Consider the following 24,460-nt stretch of genomic DNA (forward strand, 5'->3'; position numbering starts at 1 on the left):
TCCAAAGTAATGGTGTCCAAAGTCACTGTCCACAAAAGAAAATCCAATGGGAAATAATAATTGAAAGCCATTGCTCCATGGGTAAATTGTGAAAGAAAAATAAAATCCAACAGTGAACTATGTACAGACGAACAAGCCAGGGTCCATTATCCCAACAAAAGAAATGAAACCTATCTAACTACACTAACTAATAAAATAAACTATATACAAAAATGTGGCCAATGTCCAAAAGGTCCAAAATAAAGCAAAAAACAAAGGAAACCTAACACTACCTACATAACTATGTACAAGGGCAGCGGGCTAGTCTGACGGCTCACTTTTGGATGTCCCGGGCCAGGGCCTCATCGAACTCCTGTTCAATGTCCCGGAGGCGGTCCTCCTCCATGGCCCCGAGGGTCCGCAGGGCCGTCGCCGTGTCCACCTCCAACCCCCTGCGGATTGCCTCGAGGCACTCGGCCCGCCTCTGGGCCCTCCGCATGGAGTTCTCCACCCTGACCATTGTGAGCCGTGCCTCTTCCACCCGCTGCCGCTCCGCATCTATGGCATGGCCCAACCGCTGCCATGCGGAAGACACTCTATGTCCTGGGTCCTCCTGCCCTCCGGCCGATGCCTGCCCCTCCGATGTTGAAGGCCCGGAGCCTTCATGGCTCCCACCACTTTGCTGCTGCTGCTGTGCCTCTGCCCGTGCACTGCCTCCTGCTGCCTGCACATCCTCCGCCGGCTGGGGTGCAGTCGTTGCTGTGGCCACCCCTGCTGGACGTCCGACTCCCGACTGTGGCAGGGATGCCTCCTCCACCAGCCTGGCCGCACCGTCAGTTGCAGCTCCACAAGGCACCCAGGTGACTGATGGGTGGGAAGATGGCACGGAGGACGACTGGCGCGTAGGGGGTTCAGTTGAGGAGGGAGTCGTAGCAAGCCCCAGCAAACGGAGGAATCCGGACTGGGTGACCTGTCCCAGCAGGCTGACGTGAGCCATTAGAGATGACGTGCAGTCTCCTCATGAAAAGACTGCAGGTCACCTCGCATGGCCCGTTGACGCAACGCCACACCAGTCAGGACAGGCTCAACCCGGACCCGGATAGCCACATCCGCAGGCAGAGGAAGCCAGTTGTCGTTTGCTCATCCCCTGCCTGAAAACGGGTCTGGACGTAGGCATCCCTGCTGGTGCAAGATGATGCAGGGACAGGATCAGGGACAGGATTGCACACAGGCACCTCCGCGGCAGCCTGTGCTGCCTCCTGTCCCTGGTCCTGCACTGCACCACTAGCACCAGTGGGATCCCCACCTCCAGACCCCGTCTCTGTTGCTTGCATGGCCTCCTCCTCCACCAAACCCCCCACCAACCTGGATGACTCCGTGCCATCTTCCCCCGTTGGGCCCTGTGGGGTCCCAGCTGCCCCTTCTGCTGCCGAGGAGTCCAACTCCAACCTCCGCCTCTTTGACCTCCCCCCGGCAGCTGCGGCCTGGGACGGGGCACCGGACTCCTCACTCCCCGACGAGATGACAACATGGAAGGGGAGCCGGGCCTTGCGTCTCCGGCTGGCGGTGGGATCGCCGCCGCTGTGCTCCACAGCACCTTCTCCGCCCTCTTCATCAGTTGACTCTGCAGACAGGGAGAAATAAAACACAGGCATCAGGGCACTGTACAATGGACACATACACACATGACAGTTGTACATGAGTGGCCTTGGCAAACCTCAGATATGCCATCACAATCCCCAACACACATGTCATTTCAACTCGCACACATGAGCCATACCACAGCCATATCGCAACTCCCAGCACCATCCATACCCATACAACAGCATGAGCAGGCAAAGCTGAGCCAGACATCACATGCAACACAGGAAGTGCACCACACATGTACACACAACACCACACTTGCATGCATGTGTACACCTCTGCCAAGTGTCGCAGTGTTCGGATGGGCATCCATGACACAACTGCCAATCAGGCTTCCACATCCGGCTGTCACATGCATCCATGTTGCATCACTATTGCACCCTTGTCGAATACACACAAATGCACATGTACACAGTGCTGATACATGCAGCTGAAAACAACATACATGCGTGACATCACTGAGATGTCTACTTACATACACATTCATCCAAACATGTGTGCCCACACAACTGCATTTGGCATGCAAGCCTACACACACAAGCACCATCCATGTCTCACACATTACAGCCCTCGCATGTGTTAGCCCCACGGCCCTGTACACCCCCACCCATACTTGAACCCATACAAACAGATGTGCAACCTGCACACTACTGAAACATCACCACACGCACAGCTCACAATCAGGATGCATATACACTTACCGCTCGACTCCAGACGGGTCTGCCTCTCAAGGACCTGGACGTGGAGCGCTGGGGATATGCGTTCCAGGACCCTCATCTGATCTTCCGACAAGTGGCCCCGGCGCCCCTTGGCATCCGCTGCCTTCAAGAGGTGCCCGGCCTTGTTCAGGGTCCTGGACCTGAAGTCCTCCCAGCGCTTCTTGACATGTTGGAAGTCGCGGACTGCCACCCCCTCCGCGTTGATGGCAGTCACGATGTCAGTCCAGATCCGAGTCCGTCCTTCCTTGTCGGCGCGGGAACGTCCGAAGAGGGCATCATACTGCCCCAGGACTTGCTCCACCAGGACACCAACTTCGGTGGCACTGAAGCTGGTGCCCCTCTGCCTCTCTGGCCGGGGGTTGTCAGTGGTGCCAGATGTTGCAATGCCCAACATGACTACCCCAGAGGCAGGAGTGGGTGGGCAACTGGGTCCTGGGGCTGGGCTGTGGAGCGATGGAATCCCAGTCGGGAGTCTTCGATTCCAGCAGGGGTGGTCACAGCAACAGCACCCCTGGCTGATGTGCAGGCAGCAAATGGCAGGGCACGTGGGCAGCAGGCAGTCAGGCAGCAGCAGATGGCAGGTGGGAGCGTGCTCGGGGCTCTGGGGGGCAGTAGTTCGGCCTTCTGGGCAGGAGCGTGGTCTTCCGTGTGCTTACGCTTGATACAGAGTGATTTGGCACGTGAAAATTCGACACGTCAGCGTGTAATTCGAGGAAAGGCCCTTAGCGTGTAAGCGCATCTGCACGCATATGCAATTTCATTGGACAGAAGACCCCTGAAGCGCAAGCGCCCCTGTGACGTGACGCGCACAGGCGTGCATGGGCATTTCAGCATGCGTGAAAAACTGCACGCCCGCGTGTAATACGAGGAAAGGGCCCTTGCGCGTAAGTGACGTGACATGCGCGTGCGTTTCCCTCAACACGGGTTAAAGGTGAGCGGGCCCAGCAGTTCGCTGTACGTGCCTTTCGTGGAGACCGATGTGTGTTGCTGCTTCCTGTTGTTTCGCACGCCATCACAACTTCACAGCTATCAAGGACATATCTCTTCTTTTGGCGGGCGTATTGGCTACGCGTGTTTTTCTGCATCACGCTAGTCAGACGGTGAGTCGCACACGCTCTTTTTCCCACTGCGGGTGCCCCTGTGTATCGCACCCATTTTCGATGTCATAGTAGCCTGCGTGTCGGACGCATACGCGTCATTCGTGTTACTGGGTGCCACCGCGTACTGCGGGAGGTTGAATCCACGCACATAGGCTGCAGGGTTGCGTGCACAATTTTACTGCAGTTTTGGGGTGCCTGAGCGTTGTGTGACCTGTCACCACATCACTGGGGTCACATACAGCCTTGCAGGTGCAGGGGGGCTGTTAACATCTTGCTTCCCACCCCCTTCACCCCAATTGCCCAGGTCAATTGTAGTGTACACCTCCCATTGGCACCACTCCATCTGTGCCAGCACTACTACATCTGTGCCATGGTTGGGAGGCCATCAAAGGTGAGGGGCGCCTCAGCTGGGCGTCCTCCTCGTGGCGGGCGTGGTTGGGGACGTGGCCGTGGTGACCAGGGAGTAGGGGGACTCCAGGGTGTCCAGGGCGGCCACAGAGGGGGAAGAGGCAGGGGTGCGCCACTTGAGCACAATGTTGTGCCATGTGTCGGTGCAGTCATGCCACCACCCCTTGTGGTTCCGGGGGATGCAGCTTCTGCATCTGGCACTGGCCCCCATTGGACCCGGCAGTCCGTTCCATCGACTGCCACGGGCCCAAGGGTAGTGGTAGCTGCAGGTGCAGCTGTGGACACCGCCACCCAGGCTCAGGGTCTGCCAGCGCAGGCTGCATTGTCACTTGAAGAGCCCTTGGTAGATCTCCAACAGGCCAGGGGGGAAAACCATAGGGGCAGGCCGGGCTGCTCAGACCAAGACACGTGTCCCTGGGGCAGTCATGTCATCTGCTGCCCCGAACAGCCGGGTGTTGGCAAGTGCAGAGGCAGATGCACCCAACAGCACCCCGGTTGTGAGTCTGCCAACCAGGACCGTTGTGGTCAATGACCCTGCCACAGCTTATGTTGCTGCGCAGGGTCCATTAGTGGGCACCCAGCTGCCACTGACACAAGTCAGGCCTTTGGTCATCCCTCCACCTGCCACTTCCTTGGCTCAATCCACTGAACACACTGGCCATACTGGTCAGGGCGGCATTAGCCAGCCAGGGTCTGCGCCACAGTCCAAGAGGAGTAAGGTTGCACCTGCAGCACAGGCTGGGACCCCACACACAGCCACGACCTCCTGCACGTCGAGGAAGAAGCCTTTCTGTAAGCAGGAACTGGACTTCCTTGTGGACTACGTGCGGGGCCACAGCCGTGACATGCTAGTAGGTGCCAATAGTCAGACTACGGCTGCCCAACGTGACACCCACTGGAAGCATGTTGCAGAACATGTCAGTTCATTCGGCCATGAGGTGCGCACGGCGCAAGAGTGCAACAAGCGTTGGAATGACATCAAACGCAGCACTAAGGCTAAGCGTGCCTCTAATTACAACTTGACTCTGGTGACTGGCGGTGGGCCTGCACCAGAGGAGGAAGAACTCACTCCGCATGAGGCTCTCGTTGCGGAGTTAATACCACCTGAATTGGTCGAAGGAGTGGGAGAGATGCTGGACTTTGATGCGCAGTCCAGTGAGTGTTGATGCGTGTTTGTTGAGGACGTGTGTGTTTCACTTGTGGGATGTGTTGTGCATGATTGCAGCTACGTGTACATGGTTCTGATGTGTAAGTAATGCAATGCTTCCGACATGCATGTCTCCTCTGCCTGCATGCGGGGACTCCATGTAGGCATGCTCCCTTGCCCCTCCTCCGCCACTCTGCACCCCAGTTCCACCTTTGCACTGGTCTGCTTCAATCTTGCCAATGTGTACTTTCTTGTTCATGTGTCCTGTGTAGATGCTAACTTCCAGCGTAGAATCTGCCAGACATATGCCGTGTGGTACAGCCTTAGTACTCGATGCAGGGTATCTCACTTGTACTGTGCATAGGTCAGATGTCCTGCAGGGACATGAGTGCCCATTCATGCTCCATGTGCATTGCACGCATGCCCCTATGTGTCCTTGACTGGATGATTACTGTAATACAAGTCCTTGGTTACATACATTGCCTGCCATCTCATCAGCCTTCCCATGTCAACTGTGGCTCAGTCCTGCGTTGCACACATGTTTAGGGTCTGTCAATCTGTGTGGCTCACAGGCCTCAGCCTGTTCAATGGCCAATGACTCTGTCTAACTGTTGTTGTGTCTTCTTCACACATGGGCGGAATCCAGAGTTTTCATCATGTGTCCTGCTTACTGTCCCAGCATCATTTGCAGTGTTGTCACTTGAATCACATTAAGCTGTTGATGCCAGTCAACACTGCCTGTCAATACACAGGTGTATGGTCAGCCTTTTGATACCATGCTAGGCATCCCTGCTTTGGTACTGGGGTGGAGGGGTGCTTGGCTTCTAGATATGGTACACATTGAATGCACAATGCACGTGATGTCTGAATTTGACATTGCACTGCCATCACATTTCCTGGCACACACCATGGAGTCCTTGTACATGTAGGTAGTGAGTGGCGTACACATTTTCTGCACGGCATAGACCCACTTCCATGGAAACTGCCACCTTTCAACAGGTCTGATCACAGAAGCTATTCAAAGTTGACCCAGCATGCATGCCAGGTTATGTGTTGTGTGTCACATGTCTGCCGGATGCGTTTGCTGTTGGTGTGTGTGTGTGTGTTGTGTGCTTCTGACATGTGTAGTGACCTTTTTTCTCTCTATTTTTCAGGTGATGACGCAATGGACGAGGAGGATAGTGTTGTCATGCCAGACACAGGGTTGTTACCACCACATCAACCCGGCACTAGTGGTGGTCATGGGGTGGTAGGCCACGAAAACCCCCAAGGGCTGCAGTCCATCGTGTCTCTGGCTGCCTATGAGTCCAGCCTTGATGACGACTCTGACGTCCATGTTGAGTTGGATGAGCATCAAGTCCATGTGTCAGGGGTGAGTGATTCTGATGTGGACACTCCTCTGTCTGCAACCCCTGCACTTAGGGATCAGACAGTCTTGGTTCCTCCGCCTGTGGTGGATCGGGACGCAGGGTCACCCTCCACACCAGTCACTGATGTGCCTGGGACATCACGTCGACGGGGGCATGTAGTCGTGCAGCCGCGGGCAGTGCCAACACAGCGAGGACCCCGGTCCTTGGGTCCCGCAGGGGTCAAGCCCAGCAACGCGGTCGCCGCACGCAACTGCAGTATACTGAGTGGGAGCAAGACATGACTGCCAATTCCGAACGGCAGGGGGCAGCAATGGAGAACATCGCTGAGAGCATGGAGCGTGTGGCCCGATCTGTGCTCCCCCCTGCTAGGCAGGTGCTTCTCCAGCAGCAGGCGGCACGGTCCATGGCCCGCTCGCTCAAGCTGGGCATGGCGGCCTCAGACAGGGCACGCCAGGCTGAAATGTCGTCTCTGCATCAAGCAATTGCTACTCACGCAGAGGCGCACATGGATGCCCTGAGGGAGGAGTATGATTCCCTCAGATCCACTCTGGGTGTCCTTAAGATGTCCCAGAGGCAGCAGGCAGAGGAGAGGTTTGCACAGCTTGAGCGTACCATCTCGGCTGAGCTACAGGCTTGTCGGGAGGTGCAGCGGTTGTCCAGCCAGGCCTTGCAGGAGTAACTCCGTGTTACACGTGCTACCTTGCAAGAGGAAGCATGTGTATCACGTGAGGTTCTGCATGCGGACCTACATCACATCGCCACACAGAACCAGGCTCACCCGTCCGGCAGACTTGCTGTCGACGAGGGGCAAGCTGCGGCTAGGTGTGGCCAGGCTACTGTGCCACGTCCTTTTTTCCAGGATGAGCCAGACTCGGACGACCATCTATCTCCCACATAGGTCGGGCTGTGCAGGCGTTGAACCCATGGAGGGTTTTTTTTGGCTCAGCATCATCGCATGTGGATGTTGAGCAGCACCCTGTACCTCCCCCCTCCTGGATGCCTCCCCTCCCCCCGGGTCGTATGTGGCCATTTTTGACTTTTCTTTTAGTTTAGTTAGTTAAGTTTCTGTTTGATAGTTAGTTTAATTAGGTAATGTAGGTTTTCCATTGTTAGTGTAATTAGTTAATAGTTGATTTAGTTTAAAATTGCTTGTCTATTGTGCTTTCATGTGACCGTGCAGTGCTTTGTGGCTTTTGAAGGCATCCACTGTCTGTTCCAGCTGGGCCCTTCAGGCTTGTCTTGTGTATGTGTTTGCTGCTTGGGGTCCTTGACTCACATATGCCACTCCTGCCTCCCTTATCCATGGGCTCGCAAGGATGGTTCGGTGTCACAGACTTTTACACAAGGGCTTTGGACTGTCATATCTGTGGCATGTCTGGTGCTGTGTGACTTGTGTTGACACCCCTAGTGGGGATTATTTTGGTGTTATTGTCCACTGTGCAGCTTTTGCTAGATGGGGTGTGTCATGATTAATGTGTACATTAATTGATATGCATTGCGTAGTATGTTTCTTATCTTTATTGTACACATGCTTGTTGCAATTCATGCTGTAGATAGTGTTCCACACTTTGGATGTGGAAGATGGACTGATGGTGTGATTTATGATGTGACTCTCTGACATGGTCAAGTAATGAGATGCCTGATGAGACACACACAGATGACTTTGAAGCATTAATCATGTCTTTCTGCAGGGGGATGAGCCTCCAGAGCACCTTTGCCAGCAGACATGGCCCATTGGACGACGGAATTCTGGACACGTTTGTTGGTGCCCACATGCACATGTGTGCACAAGCAGAGGTACAGGGATTTCAGACCTACATCCTAGACCTGCTGACGTGTTCCAAGGAACTCCAGGCAAGGTCAGCAGCACAGGGGGGCCACAACACAGCAAAGCTTGCACCAGGCGAGTTGCACATGCAGGCTTAGTCACAGCACTGAGGGTGAGCTTAGACGAATATTGGTGTTGAAGCACACAATGCAGCTCACATGTGTTGGTGGACTGATGGCTGTTGATTGTAAGGTTGTCTGGGACACGTGCAGGGGCAGTGGCACATACCCTCCGGTACACCAAGGTCCATTGAGGCACTTGTATCAACCATGTAGCCTTCCGAAACATGGAAAGGGGCAGCTCACAGGGACATACAGCAAGGTACATACTCGGGTGCAGTGCATATAATATCCATGTACTTTATGATAAATGCACTGCCAACTTTTTTCCGGTCATGGTGGTACGCAACTTGCTCAGAAGTCATGGCTTGCTATATGGGTCTGTCTGCTTACCCAGGGAACATTGCATGTTGTGTGAATTGTGACACATTGGTGTTCCATTTGCCACGCACCCACCGTTGGCTGACTTACTGCATTGACTGTGTATGACCCGTCACAGGGGTAATGTTACATATGGGTACGAAGCATCTACACAAGATAGTCTGTTTGGAGAGTAGTTTGTTGCTATGGGGCATGTTTGGTGTTGTGTTTTTGTGTAATTGGCACATACAGGGTGTTGACTGTGGCTCTCTTTGCAGCATTGCAGTGCTCCTCTAACCGGACCTGAGAGTGTGCAGGCAGGAGGCCAGCACTCAAAACCAGAGCTAAGTGTCTTGTTGTTTTTCTTTCAAACTGCTCTGCATAGGCTTGCTGGGGAGTTTACTAATGCATGGATGTATGTGTGGTTCAATTTGGTATGTTTTTCCCCCCTAATCACCCGGAATCCTATGCAATTTTGAACCCTGTACCCTCTACCCGGTGTTCCTGCTTCCCGTACCTATCCAAGCAACGTTCCCTAACTCTCTTTCTCCGCTGGGGTTGCGGATGCCTGTGTAAGCCCCGTACTTGCAGGCGCCAAAACCCTAGAGGGGGTGGTTGGTTCGTACCACTCCTAAGCCTGGACTACAGAAGGCCATGACAATGATGTCCAAGTTTGTTTGGATTGTGTATGTGTTCATTCAAGTAGTACATTTTCGTGCATTCCCTGGTTTCATGTGTCATTCCTCCTCCCCTCTCCCACCACTCATTCCAGTCATCCAGTGTGTCAACACCTGTCCCGACTGCATATCCCTGAACCTCCTTCCCCACCAGGGTCTCAGGGGCCTGTGTGAGTTTGACCTTGCAGGCACCTGGGACACGGTGGGGGTGGTTGTTTTGTGACACTCCCGGGCCTGTACACGGGACCTGTGACAGTACACATCCGTTCATGGTGCATCATCCTATGTCATGTACCACACATGGTTCACATCCTGTTGTGACATTGCTTTACTTTGCTACCTTGGTTGTTGCATCATTGTGGTAGTACTTGGCCTTTGTGAGGTACTGCTACGTCAAGTCATCTACTGGAGGGTGTTCTGGTTCGTTTTTCTGGCTTGGATTTTGTCATTTTGGAAATGAGTGTGGATTCTGAGGGTGCAGGCACCTTTTCACACACAAGGTGGGAGATGGTGACGAAGGGTGAAGGTGATCCTGTGGCCAGGTGGAATTGAGGTTTGAAGGCTCCATGACCCAGGTGCAGTTGTTCAGTGGGTCATGGTCATTTGTGAGGGGGGGTTGTTGTTGATAGTTGCCTTGCCCTGCAGTGTGATGGGAACTCTGACATTGTAATGGTGGTATCCTATGTACATGTGTTCTGCTGATCAATGACTGTTCATGTGTTGTGTTTACCTTTCAGGTGCGAGGGGATAGTTGTGTTTTGACATGCTGGGGTGTTCACATGTGATATGTAGAGAACACTGATGGTCACTTGAGTGCACATGCATATGTGGAGTGCATGTCCTTGCAGAACCACACACTTGCACTCTGATGCACTACATGTACTCCCACCCTTGCATATCCACGTGTACACTGTTTGCCTTCTGGTGGCCACTGTGTCCCTGCAGCACATGCTCTGTGACCAATTATGGATCCTGTACATGCCTAATTTGGTTTTTGATGTGGTCTGTCACTTAGATGTGATGTTCAGGGTGTGCATCACACACAATGGCTGTTCACTGTGCTGTGCACTGAGCAGTGTGTTGCAGGAGTAGGACACAGCACACAGAAGCTGCAGTGTTGATTTTGCAATGCACAATGTGCATGTATACAAGCATTCATTGTTATGTTACGTCTACAACTCTTGTAATGCATTTTGAAATGACTTATTTTGGGTGGGAGGTTGTTGGTCTGTCATTCCATCTGATTCCATGTCAGGCATCATTGTCTGATGCCACTGTAGATTTTGGACATGGCAATGTGTACCTTATCGTTACTGTGTTGGTGTATGGGTATTGCTTGCCATGTCATGTTGTGGTTTGGGAGGGTTTGAGTGACATGACAGTGATGGCCATGGCCTGTTTTGCAGGTGTGTGATGCACACCTTGCATGTCAGGGTCATCCGCTTCTCAGAGCAACTAGCTGGGGGTAGATCTCTCTCCGCGGCAGGGCCCTCCCTCTGGAACAGCCTTCCTGCCTCACTTGAACTTGAGGGGAACCATTTCCGGTTTGGGAAGCACCTCAAGACCTTCCTCTTTGCTTCTGCTTTCTCTCTGCCTCTCCCTTGCGGAATTCTTCACTGGAACTGCACTGGAGCTGCAACTGGGCCACTCTCACTGACCTCGGTCCCTGGCCCAGCCACTCTCCACTTGCATTGTCTCCCTGGCAACCCCTGCACTGCGGGACTGTCTCTCTATCCCTACAGCCCCCTCTTCCCAGCACTTGTCTGCACTTACCTTTGCAGTTGCCACCAGCCGACCTATGTATTTGTTTTTTGGTCTACTTCCCCTGTACTGCACTCCACCCCCACCCCCATTCCCCTTGCACTTTTCCCTTCCCCTTACCCCTGCACTTGCACAATCTAAATGACACCTGGCCTAGTAGTACCGTTGTCTGCCTTCCCTTGTTCCCCCCTCCCTGCATCATCGCACCTTGAAATACTTGTGTATATGCCATATCATGTCATATGTCATATATGTGCCTTTTGGTCACACAGGATAGCTTGTGTTTAAGTAGCTAGGGATGCAGACGATGTGGCACTTCCATGGCAACTGTCTCAGGGTGGTAGGGTTGTGACAGTTGACTGTCTCTTTGTCATCATCGATTGTCACCTGGTATGTGCCAGGCCTGTGTGCACTCCGCAGGGTTGGGAGTTTAGGTGAAGAATGTGGCCACAAGCTGGGTCCGGGCTTCCTCGCCACATGCCCTGTCCCCTCCCATGGGCAGCGCCTGTGCCTGTGGTTGGGGATGTGGGGGGACCACCATGTCCACCGGGACGCCCTGCCATGTTGCAACATTGTGCAGGACACATGATGCCACAATGATCCTGCACACTACTGGTGGTGCATGGAGTAGTTGCCCGCCAGAACGGTCAAGGGAGCGGAAACGTGACTTGAGCACTCCGAATGTGCGCTCCACTATGGCCCTGGTTGCAATATGGGCGGCGTTGTATCTTACCTGGGGTGGTGTGGTAGGGTTCCGGATTGGCGTCATCATGTGGTTGCTCAGAGGGTAGGCACTGTCCCCTGGGGAGGTGATAATGGTTGATATTATTAGGGTTCGGGTATTTGTCTGTGTGTGACTTGCATGCATGTGCAAGGGCATTTGTACTCACATAGGAGCCATGTGTCGCCATGCTGCCCAGCTTCCAGGGCCCGGCTCAGGGCGGTCATTCTGTATATGAAACTGTCATGGGTGGAGCCAGGGTAGTTTGCATAGACAGAGGTGATGAATCCCTTTGCATCGCATACCACCTGTACATTGATGGAATGCCAGTGCTTGCGGTTTCGGTAGATGTGCTCAGTGGCCCTAGGTGGACGTAGGGCCACATGGTTGCAATCTATGGCACCGACCACTTTGGGGAAGTGTGCCACCCTGAAAAAATCCAGGACAATGGCCTGCCTTTCTGCGGGTGTTCTGGGCATGTATATGTGCCTGCGGACTGAGGGGCGCGCTGTCATGATTGCCAGTACCTGGTGTAGGCAGCATGACTGCGTGGCCTGTGAGACCCCCCCACTATGGCAGTAGTCCGCTGAAATGACCCAGTGGCCAAAAAATGCAGGACATTGAGCAGCTTCTCCAAGGGGCTCAATGCTTGGGAGCAAAGGGTGGGGGATGTAAGGTCATCTTCCCACTCCCTGACCAGGTCTAGGATGATATGGGGTGGAAACCTATACCTGCCATAGACCTGATCATCAGGCATCCCAAAAAGGCTTGTCTGTGGTGCGAAAATGCGTGCTCTGGCTATTCTCCTCCTCCTGCGGTGTCCCACGATCAGTGCTGCGTCAAATGGGGCATTCATCGTAGCTGTATATACGTGTTTGTTGTTTGCGCGCACTTTTGTACTGTGTGTGGGGACGCTTCCGCCTGCCTTCGTGTGGCGGACGCGTTGACGCCTGTGCACGTCTTTTGCCGTGCGCGGGTTTCCCGTATTCGAATCCATGAATACGGGTTGTTCGCGTGCGTGTGGGCGTTCCTTGTAGTTCCCTGCAGTACTTCCCCAGTTACGCCTTCTTTTTCCCGCATTGTTCCCCATTCCGCGTGTTACACCCACAGTTCCGCCCACTTTGGTTGTGTGCGCTGCGCTATGTGCGCTTTTTCTGTGCGCGTAGCGCACGCCGTGTAGGCCTGCGTGTGCCATGGTTGGATTGGGCGCACAGACAGCGGGAAACACGCGCAGAGTCTTCCTTAAATCGCACGCGTGCTGTAACGCTCACCTGATTCTCGCAGAGGCGCCGGTCTTGACTGGGCGACTACCGTATCTTCAAAGGTGATGTGCAGCACCCGGTTGGCTCTTTGGGCTGGACCTCTGTGTCTTGTATGCCTGACGTTCAGAGTACGATGTCTGCAGATAGAAAATACGGGGTTAATGAACTGGGGTTATTGGGGTGTTCCTATCTCTTTCCTCTTCTCCTCTCCTGTAGACCCCCACAGGTTAACGCTCTCACCTTAGGTAAGTGAATGCCGAGCTCTCCATCTGCCTCGGGGCAGGGTGCTGTAACCAGTTTCTTCACCGGATAGGTAGCGCAGGCCTCTTGACTTCAGAGGACTGCTGTCCGTCCTTTACTGCACGAACGGTAAGTGCCGAGTAACTCAAATGTCTTTAAAGTCTTTAATAATGATGTCTCTTGTTTTGCAGGGTTCCGGCGATGGCGGATGACGGGCTGAAGTGCCTTGAAGATGGAGCCCGTGTGATGAATAGAAGCGCCTGGAAGCACGTAAGTAAGCGCTTGTTGCCAGCTTCACAATGCGCTCTAACTGTCTTTTTATTTTGCAGGTACAAGTTCGGAGCGGCTGCAGGGTGCCGGGATACCCACTGGGTTAGATGTGGAAAGGAGTAATGGCACGTGAGTATTAAAGTTCCCCAATGTCTTTAAACGCACCTTGTTTTGTCTTTCAGATGCGGGATGCAGCGCCGACGGCCTCCGGAGCGTGCAAAGAGTTGGTAAGCTTTTGTCTTTCAAATGCCGGAATGCAGTGTGAAGACCTCCGGAGCGCACGAAGAGTAGGTAAGCCTTTGCCTTTCAGATGCCGGAATGCTAACCTGTTCTTTCTTGTCTTTATAGGTGTTGCTGAAGACTGGATTTAGGATGGTAAGCCTTTTTCCTTAGGCCCAGGATCAGATGCAGAAGACACGATGAGCGTTCTGCTGCAGAGGATGCAGAATAACGCAAAGCAAGATTCATCCACCGGGTGTGGTTTAAATAGCCTCCTGTAGTGCTTAGGTGTCTCCTTCCACAGCCACGCCTAAGTAAGAAAAGAGTTCCTGGTAAGAAAAGAGTTCCTGCCTTCCAGAAGAGTTCCAGTGTTCAGAATCTAGGGAGTGGCTCCAGCCCCACCCAACAGGAAAAGTAGTTCCAAACAGAAGAGGATCAGAGGCTCAACTGGCAGGCAAGTAAGCAGCATGGTCTGCTGCAGGTAAGTCCACCCAAGCATTATGAGCCCGGCGCTTCCAGCGCTGGGACTGGGCATATTTATGAGCCTGGTGCCACTGGCGCCAGGACTGGGTCCAAAAGGTCCCCATTGGGACTGGTTGGCACTCGGAACCTGGGTTATGGATCTGCTTCCAAGGGAGTTGGGAAAACCCTGACCTTTTGGAAGCAGAGATCATGACAGCACCCCCCCTCAAGGCCCCTCCCAAACCGGGCTTCTCCGGGGGTTTTGGCTTGTCAGGAAATGTTCGGTGAAATCTTTTGATTAGGCGAGGAGCGTGGACATATTCAGCAGGTTCCCAGGATCTCTCTTGGGGGCCGTAGCCTTTCCAGTCAATTAGGTAGAATAGTTTAGATTTGGAGATCTTGGAGTCCAGAATGCTTTTGACTTCAAACTCGAGTTCTCCATCAACTAGGATAGGTTTTGGAGATTTGGTTAGTCGGGTTTGAGGTTGCACGGGTTTTAATAGAGAGACGTGGAAGACCGGATGTATCTTCATGTGCGGGGGCAAGTCCAACTTGACCGATACTGGGTTTACTATGGTAGTGATGGAATAGGGACCAAGGTATCTTGGGTTGAATGTGCGTGGCCCTTTTAGAGATAGATATTTGGTGGATAACCAGACTTGATCCCCTACTTGATAGTGAGGGGCTTCCTTCCGATGTTGATCTGCTCCTTTCTTGTATTGTTCTTTAGCCCTTTGAAGGTGAGAAACAGCTTCCTTAAAGGCTTGGGTGATTGTAGAATGCAGGTAGTCTACTGCTGGTGTTTCAAGATCTTGGAGGGGATCCAACTCCGAGGTTCGAGGGTGACTGCCGTACAAAAGAAAAAACGGGGTTTTCCCAGTTCCCGAATGGACAGAGTTATTGTAGGCATACTCGGCTATCCAAAGGATATCTTTCCACGTTTTTTCAGTTTGTTGCAGCATGCAGCGTAAATACTGTTCCAGAGTTTGATTGGTCCTCTCGGTTTGTCCGTCGGTCTGAGGGTGGTGACTGGTCGATAGTCTCACATCAATTTGAGCCGACCGACAGCAACTTCGCCAAAAATGAGAAATAAATTGAATACCTCGATCCGAAATTAGAACCGAAGGAAAACCGTGCAGTCGGACGATGTTTTCGAGAAATTCTCGGGCCAAAGTTGCTGCTGTTGGCAAGCCTTTGAGCGGAATGAAATGCGCCATCTTGGAGAATAAGTCCACGATTACTAGAATCGTATTGTATCCGGAGCATGGAGGTAGATCGGTGATGAAGTCCATAGAAAGCGTATGCCAAGGGCGAGGTGGGATGTCAATAGGGCGTAAGAGGCCTGCTGGTCTTTCCTTTTGACTCTTGTTTTGGGCGCATACTCCACAGGACATTATAAAGTCTCTGATATCTTTTTTCCAAGACAGCCACCAGAAGTAGCGCTTGATCTTTTCTGAGGTCTTGGCTATACGGGATGACCTTCCATTAAAGAGTCGTGATAACAAGAGATTACTTTTTTCTGTAAATCTGTGCTGGGTAGGTATAATCGTTCTTGGAAATACAATAAGTTGTCCTTTACTGCAAAGTCCTTTCCCTGCAGATGCCAATTCTGTATGTCTGCTGGAGTTACAAGTTGCCTGGCTTTATCCTTAACTTCCTCTATGGATTCTGTGGCGATTACACCCAGAATTCTTTGTTCGGGAATGATTGGTACAGGTTTAGGGTTGATCAAGTGTTCTTCCACTCCCATCCGAGAAAGGGCATCGGCTTTACCGTTCTTTGTACCAGGTCGATAGGTAATTATGAAGTCAAACTCGGCAAAGAATAATGCCCAACAGAGTTGTCTAGAGGATTGGGCTTTTGCGGTTTTCAAATATTGCAGGTTTCGGTGATCCGTAATCACAGTAACGGTGTGTCGGGCCCCCAGCAGATAATGCTGCCAAGCCTTAAAGGCAGACTTGATAGCCAGAAGTTCCTTGTCAGTAATCGTGTAATTGACTTCAGGAGGCGAGAATTTGCGGGAGCAAAATGCCACGGGATGCAACTGATTGGTTACCGGGTCCTGTTGTGATAGAACTGCCCCCATGGCAAGGCTTGAAGCATCAGTTTCCACGATGTAGGGGAGTTCGGGGCGAGGGTGTTTTAAGATTGGTGCAGAGATACATTTAGTCTTCAAATCCTGGAAAGCTTGTTCCGCCTCGGTAGACCATTCAAAACGTTTGTTTTTCTTTAACAAGGCAGTGATGGGCTGGACTATTCGAGAGAACTCGGGGATAAACCTGCGGTAAAAGTTAGCCAAGCCTAACATGCTTTGCACACCTTTTACGGAAGATGGTGATGGCCATTTGAGAACTGCATCGACCTTCTTTGAATCCATACGCACTCCGCCAGGCGATAATATGAATCCCAAGAATTCAACTTCAGTCACGTTGAAAACACATTTTTCCAACTTAGCGAAAAGTTTGTGTTGACGCAATCTTTCGAGGACCATTTTCACATGTTTCTGATGTTCAGATTCCGATGAAGAATAAACGAGAATGTCGTCGATGTAAACAACAACACACACATCTATGAGCTCTCTGAGGACATCGTTCATAAAATATTGAAAGGCGGCCGGGGCATTGCAAAGTCCGAAGGGCATGACCTGATATTCAAATAGCCCATACTTGGTGCGGAAGGCCGTCTTCCATTCATCGCCCTCTTTTACTTGTACCAAGTGGTAAACTCCTCTAAGATCCAGCTTTGTATATATGCATGCTTTTCTGACTTGGTCCAGGAGTTCAGGGATCAAAGGTAACGGATATCTATTCTTAACGGTGATCTGGTTCAGGCAGCGATAATCGATACAAGTTCTAAGGTCTCCTTCCTTTTTTGGAACGAAGAACAAAGCTGAAGAGGCAGGGGACTTGGAAGGACGAATAAACCCATTTGCCAGGTATTGATCCAGGTATTGTCGAAGGTGAAGGTTCTCAGGCTCGGTGAGGGCATAAATTCTACTACAAGGAGGAGTAGATCCAGGTATCAGGTCTATCTGGCAGTCATAAGACCTATGAGGAGGTAGAGAGTTAGCCTGCTCCTTCCGGAAAACATCTTGGTATTCTAGGTACTCGGGAGGTAACTGGGGAGTCTCTGAAGAAATTGCTGCCAGTGCAACACCAGGTGGAGGGTGACAAGTAGAGACACATTCTGGAAACTGGACCGTTCTTGCTCGCCAATCGATCAGAGGATTGTGTTTCTCTAACCAAGGTATTCCTAGAATAATCTGGAACTGAGGGGCCTTGATCACATCGAACACGATCTTCTCATGGTGTCCATCTTGACTTACTAGCGTCACCTCTTGAGTGGTATGCGTTACTGGCCCGGAGGCTATCTCCGTACCATCCACCGTAGTAATGACGTCCTTTACAGCCTTGGGACAAAGAGTTAGATTCATCCTCAAAACCATTTCATGATCCACATAATTGCCGATGGCACCGCTGTCGACGTAAGCTTCAATTGCATGTAATCGATCCGGATTATCAGGGCTAATGAGGACCATAGGTATCACGAAATGCGAGGTCACGGAACTGGTTTTCATGCTAGGCAAGAGGACCTCTATTCTTGTCGGGCGAGGTTGTTTCCCTGCTCAGAGTTTGTAACTGTGGTAACTGCAGCTCCTACTGCCTTCTTGGCAGGTTTCACCGGACAGTCTCGAAGAAAGTGCCCTGAGTTTCCGCAATATAGGCATAATTGCAACTGTTTTCTCCTTTCCCGCTCCCTTTGTGTTAGAGGACCTTTCAGACCCCCTATTTGCATGGGTTCCCCAGAGTCTACTCCTTTGGAAGGAGTTGGCGGTTTGGAAAATACTCGAGCATCAAACTTGGAACGATCGGCCTTCCTGTTCACCAGTCTGTGATCTATTTGAACGACCAAGTCTATATAATCCGAACAGTCTTGTGGGGGATTCACTACTTGGGCTAAAACGTCTTTGAGCTCTCCACGTAGACCTCTATAAAACAGCGTAATCCTTTTGTCCTCAGGCAATTGAGTTTCCACTATTAGTCTATTGAAAGATGCAATATAAGCCAAAAGGTCTTGATTACCCTGTCGCAATGAAAGAAGCTCATTGTCCAAGGCCTGCCCCTGTGCATGTCTTGCGAACAGTTTTTCCATACTAAGCTGAAAGGCTTGAAAATCATGGAGAACCGGATCATCTTGATTAACTAGAGGGATCGACCAGTCTGCCGCATTGCCACTAAGGTACGAAAGTACAAAAGCTACTTTAGCTTGATCAGTTGGAAAGGCTGCTGGCCGGCATAAGAAGTGCAGCCGGCACTGATTGATAAATACTGCAAACCTCTTTGGGTCACCAGAAAATCGTTCGGGCGGAGCCAGAGGTACATTCCCAGGTAGGTTGATCTGCACTGGATTCATAGAGGATGTTGAAGGAAGATTTGCCCCTGATGCGGGTAGCGGGGTCTGTCCGGCTTGTGACTGTAGCAATTGTCTAGCAATATCATCTGTTCTCTCCTTGGAAATAATTAGTTCCCTTCTTAGAGCGTTCGTTTCCTGACGAGCTGCATGCACTTCTGCCCTTAGTTCCCCAAGTAACCGGGCTAGGTGGTCAGTATCCGAGGTTTCCATAGCGCCTGGGCGAGAGTTTTGCGGTAGGCTTTGCGTTCTGTAACGCTCCCCTGATTCTCGCAGAGGCGCCGGTCTTGACTGGGCGACTACCGTATCTTCAAAGGTGATGTGCAGCACCCGGTTGGCTCTTTGGGCTGGACCTCTGTGCCCTGTATGCCTGACGTGCAGAGTAAGATGTCTGCAGATAGAAAATACGGGGTTAATGAACTGGGGTTATTGGGGTGTCCCTATCTCTTTCCTCTTCTCCTCTCCTGTAGACCCCCACAGGTTAACGCTCTCACCTTAGGTAAGTGAATGCCGAGCTCTCCATCTGCCTCGGGGCAGGGTGCTGTAACCAGTTTCTTCACCGGATAGGTAGCGCAGGCCTCTTGACTTCAGAGGACTGCTGTCCGTCGTTTACTGCACGAACGGTAAGTGCCGAGTAACTCAAATGTCTTTAAAGTCTTTAATAATGATGTCTCTTGTTTTGCAGGGTTCCGGCGATGGCGGATGACGGGCTGAAGTGCCTTCAAGATGGAGCCCGTGTGATGAATAGAAGCGCCTGGAAGCACGTAAGTAAGCGCTTGTTGCCAGCTTCACAATGCGCTCTAACTGTCTTTTTATTTTGCAGGTACAAGTTCGGAGCGGCTGCAGGGTGCCGGGATACCCACTGGGTTAGATGTGGAAAGGAGTAATGGCACGTGAGTATTAAAGTTCCCCAATGTCTTTAAACGCACCTTGTTTTGTCTTTCAGATGCGGGATGCAGCGCCGACGGCCTCCGGAGCGTGCAAAGAGTTGGTAAGCTTTTGTCTTTCAAATGCCGGAATGCAGTGTGAAGACCTCCGGAGCGCACGAAGAGTAGGTAAGCCTTTGCCTTTCAGATGCCGGAATGCTAACCTGTTCTTTCTTGTCTTTATAGGTGTTGCTGAAGACTGGATTCAGGATGGTAAGCCTTTTTCCTTAGGCCCAGGATCAGATGCAGAAGACACGATGAGCGTTCTGCTGAAGAGGATGCAGAATAACGCAAAGCAAGATTCATCCACCGGGTGTGGTTTAAATAGCCTCCTGTAGTGCTTAGGTGTCTCCTTCCACAGCCACGCCTAAGTAAGAAAAGAGTTCCTGGTAAGAAAAGAGTTCCTGCCTTCCAGAAGAGTTCCAGTGTTCAGAATCTAGGGAGTGGCTCCAGCCCCACCCAACAGGAAAAGTAGTTCCAAACAGAAGAGGATCAGAGGCTCAACTGGCAGGCAAGTAAGCAGCATGGTCTGCTGCAGGTAAGTCCACCCAAGCATTATGAGCCCGGCGCTTCCAGCGCTGGGACTGGGCATATTTATGAGCCTGGTGCCACTGGCGCCAGGACTGGGTCCAAAAGGTCCCCATTGGGACTGGTTGGCACTCGGAACCTGGGTTATGGATCTGCTTCCAAGGGAGTTGGGAAAACCCTGACCTTTTGGAAGCAGAGATCATGACACGTGCGCTGCGTTTCTCACGCTTGCGCTCCCTTGCGCCTGCTTGCGCATGGATTTTCGGCGCACGTTTGTTCCATGAATCGGCCCCTAAATGTTTGCAGTCAAAACCCTATCTGGCTCTATTGTAGATTCTAAATTCTCTAATAATATTATCTCAGATCACGCTCCTGTGGTCACATACTTCTGTCTTTCAGACATAAACAAAACCACTAGTCGATGGAAACTGAATAATTTTCTACTACATGATCCACAGTTCACTCTATCTGTTCAATCATTCACCCAACACCAACAATACTTCAAAAATAACCAAGATCATGATCCTTCAGTTGTAAATAATTGGGATGCGTTTAAAGCAGATTTAAGAGGTCACATTATGGCCTTCTCAGGTAAAAAAAAAAAGAAACTACGCAAAAAACTCTTAGATGGCCTTTATTCCCAATTTACCCAAGCTGAGCAATGCTACTATCAAGGCTCTAGCTCAACCAACCTCTGCCAGGTCATAGCCCTATGCTTCAAGATAAATAAAGAAATAACAGAACTTGCTGATGGGACAATACTTAAATACAAAACAAAAACTTATCAAACATCAAATAAAGCTGGTAAAATGCTAGCCTCTTATTTAAAAACTAAAAAGGAAAAATTCCATATTTCCCATATTAAGGACAACCATGGCATATCTCATCACTGTTCAGAGGATATACTTGATTGCTTCAAACAGCTTTATACTGATCTATAAACCCCTGAAAGTCCTATTCCAAGTAAAAATGTTGAATCCTTTCTTAATAATATCAGCCGAGCATCATATCCTCAAATAGACATTTGCCATCTAGATCTTATCAATGACATTACATCTTCAGAGATTATTAAAGCTATTAACGGCTTGGGCAAAGGGAAAGCACCACGTCCTGATGGATTATCCACTGAATTCTATATTAACCTTTCTAAATTTCTAGCCCCAAAACTTAAAACACTATTCTCATGTTTTATATCTCAAAAACCATCATCTGGTTCATTTTCAGAAGCACTACTCAATCTATTCCCAAACCAAATAAAGACCCTACAATTCCTAGCAATTATCGACCCGTTTCCCTCATTAACATTGAAAGTAAAAGTTTTGCAACAATACTAGCCAATAGAATTGAATCCTCACTTCCTGCTCTCATTAACTCAGACCAACTGGCTATGTGAAAGGACGCAACATATCGGCATATGCTAGACTATTACTTAATGCCATCTACTTAGCTGCTAAAGACAAAAAAGATAAACAAGGCTACACAGCCATAGCATTAGATGTGGAAAAAGCATTTCACTGTGTTAATTGGAACTTTATGTTTCAAGCCCTACACTGGCACGGATGTGGAGACAATTTTATCTCCCTGGTCAAACTTCTCTACTCATCCCCCAAATCCTCTATCTTTTTAAATGGCCCAACATCCTCCTTCTTTCCTCTACTAAGAGGAACTCAGCAGGGATGCTCCTATTCACCAACACTACATATTTTTTCACTTGAACCATTACTATAACTAATAAGATCCAGCAAAAATATCCTGTGCCTCATGTACTAAAATAGCGCCATATGCAGATGATATCCTTATTCTTATCAAGAATCCCAAACTTCACCAATCTAATCTACTTAATGCTTTATCTTAGTTTGGTCAAGTATCAGGATACAAATTAAATAGAGAGAAATCAGAAATGATGGCCCTAAACTCCTATTGCTATAAACATGATATTGACACCTTTGTTTTAAATGGTGTAGTGGCTCTATTAAATACTTAGGCAGTCGATTTGCCCCCACATCCAAGACACTATCAAACTCAACACTAAGATCTTTTAAGACACCCTTAAAGATCTAACATCCAAATGGTCCCCCCTTAACCTCTCTTGGTGGGGACGTCTAGATACAATTAAAATGATGCTTTTCCCCTATTGTACTATACTACCTACAGCTTCTATGTGTTCCCCTATATCTTTCCTGTTTCAAATCTATGTATTTAATTCTACTAAACTTTCTATGGGGCATAAGAAAAAGCAAGAGAATTGCCTATTCTAAACTAAAATCACCTTATTAAATGGGTTGTTGTTAGATTTCCAGACTTCAAGCAATACCAACCTGTATTTCTCCTAAAACAATTGTGCCACTGGTTTGCAGATCCTGAAATTTCAGATACCCCCACATGGTGCACGCTAGAAAAACACTCTGTTTACCCTTGCAATGTCACTGACCTCATTTACATATTTAAACATACATCTATGAATGTCTCGGACCCCATTAAAACATCTGTCTCAGGCGTACAAGCCTTTCTTTTCCCTCATATCAAAACTCCCAATAAGTACCTCTCCCCTTTAATATAGCATAACAAAAATATTGTGATTAGTAACAAAGCCTTGAATCGGAGATCATGGATAAAAAAAAGGAATTAGATTAATTCAACAATTTATTTATGGTCCTTCCATTTTCTCCTTTCAGCAAATATCATCAAAACGTACCATTCCCAAAGCAGACTTTCAGTAATACAACCAGTTAATGAATTCCTGTCTAGATGCACTTAATAACTTCTCTACTTAGATTCTTTCTCCAGACACCTTTAGATTACTACAGTTTACCATGACCAATTATGTGAGAGCCTAACATTTTATAATATGCTCACCTCAACATTTGAAGTTTGCCCTATTCGTCTTATATGGTAATATGAATTAGGATGCACGTTTGATGAACATATTTGGCTCTAAAATCAAAAATATATCTGTCTCAGCAAATATAACCCAACATTATTTTTTCTTTATTCATAGAGCATTTATCACTCCTACTAAGCTACCAAAGGCCAACCCTAATCATGATGCTAAATGCTGGTCATGCGGTCTGACTCCTGCTTCGTATATGCATATGTTCTTTGAATGTCCATTTACTTTCAGGTTTTGGCAAGACATTTGGAAGTTCATCAAGCTTATTTTCTCTGTCAATATTCTGTTATCCTTTTTAAATATCTTTTTAGGAAGTTTGTCCTTAACAACAAACATCCCCCCTCACTCAGCCAAACTCTATGATTTATTCATTTGCATAGCTTTGAAATGTATAACACCTAATTGGAAAGACTTCCATTCTCTCTCTACCAGAGGATGGTGAAACTCTATCTGTCACATTCATAGAATGGAATTGTGTATGGCTAGTAATTTGAATACAATCCCTAAATGCAATTCTAAATGGTTTTTCTTTGTTTGCTATCTCAATTGTTTCAATGTAACTGTGCATGGTACTTGAACCTACATACTGATATTCAATCTATTAGTTATCTGTTTTAATCTCAATCATAAGCCTGTCATATATTATTATTATTATTGCAATAACTATCTGATCAAATAACCTCCCCCTTCCTTCTTCCCATCTGTTTCGAGTATGTTCTCTGTCTGTCTACCAGTATGTCTACCCATTTTTCTTTTCAAATTCCCCCTAATTAGTTCCTTGCAGACTTGATATAACAATTTGCATTCATTATGTATTGCTTCTATAAAGTGTGTTCCATCATCTTGGTACATTAACTCAATTGCTCAATTAATATTTAAGGTGCAATTAAATTCTTTATAAGCAAATTTTGTTAACCTTTGCTAACCGTTTGTTATTAGCTACACTTGATGTCTTGCAAACACTTGTATTAACATTATTATCTTAAACAATAAAAATGATTAAAATAAAAAAAGAAAGTGCCATAGGTGTGGTAGCAAACAAAGGGGGAGAAGCAAGGGGTTGGGGGAGGGGAAGCAGGTAAGAGTGGAACACAGCTAGGTTTGACTTTTAATCAAAATGCAAAACACAGCTAGATTTGACTCTTAACCAAAATGTAAAGCACAGCTAGGTTTCACATATCACAACATATAACACAGGAAAATGCCCATCACAGTAAATTGTTATCTTGGTAAATTTCAAAACATTTCACATACAAATTGTGCAGGGGTATTTGTAGTACATGTGAAGATAAATGTAATAAACCTGCAGTACTGTTATGGGGCTAACGTGACCACTGGGCCCGGTTACTCTGGGTGGCCTGCTAGGACCTAGGACCTGACTTAGAGATCATATCTTTTTTAAATTGTGATTTAATCAACAAAATATGATTTTCCCCATATATGACAACAAATTAGAAATAACTTCATACAAAACAAAGAG

The sequence above is a fragment of the Ambystoma mexicanum genome, chromosome 6p (genome assembly GCF_040938575.1).
Source record: "Ambystoma mexicanum isolate Mex_15411 chromosome 6p, UKY_AmexF1_1, whole genome shotgun sequence".
NCBI lineage: Eukaryota > Metazoa > Chordata > Amphibia > Caudata > Ambystomatidae > Ambystoma > Ambystoma mexicanum.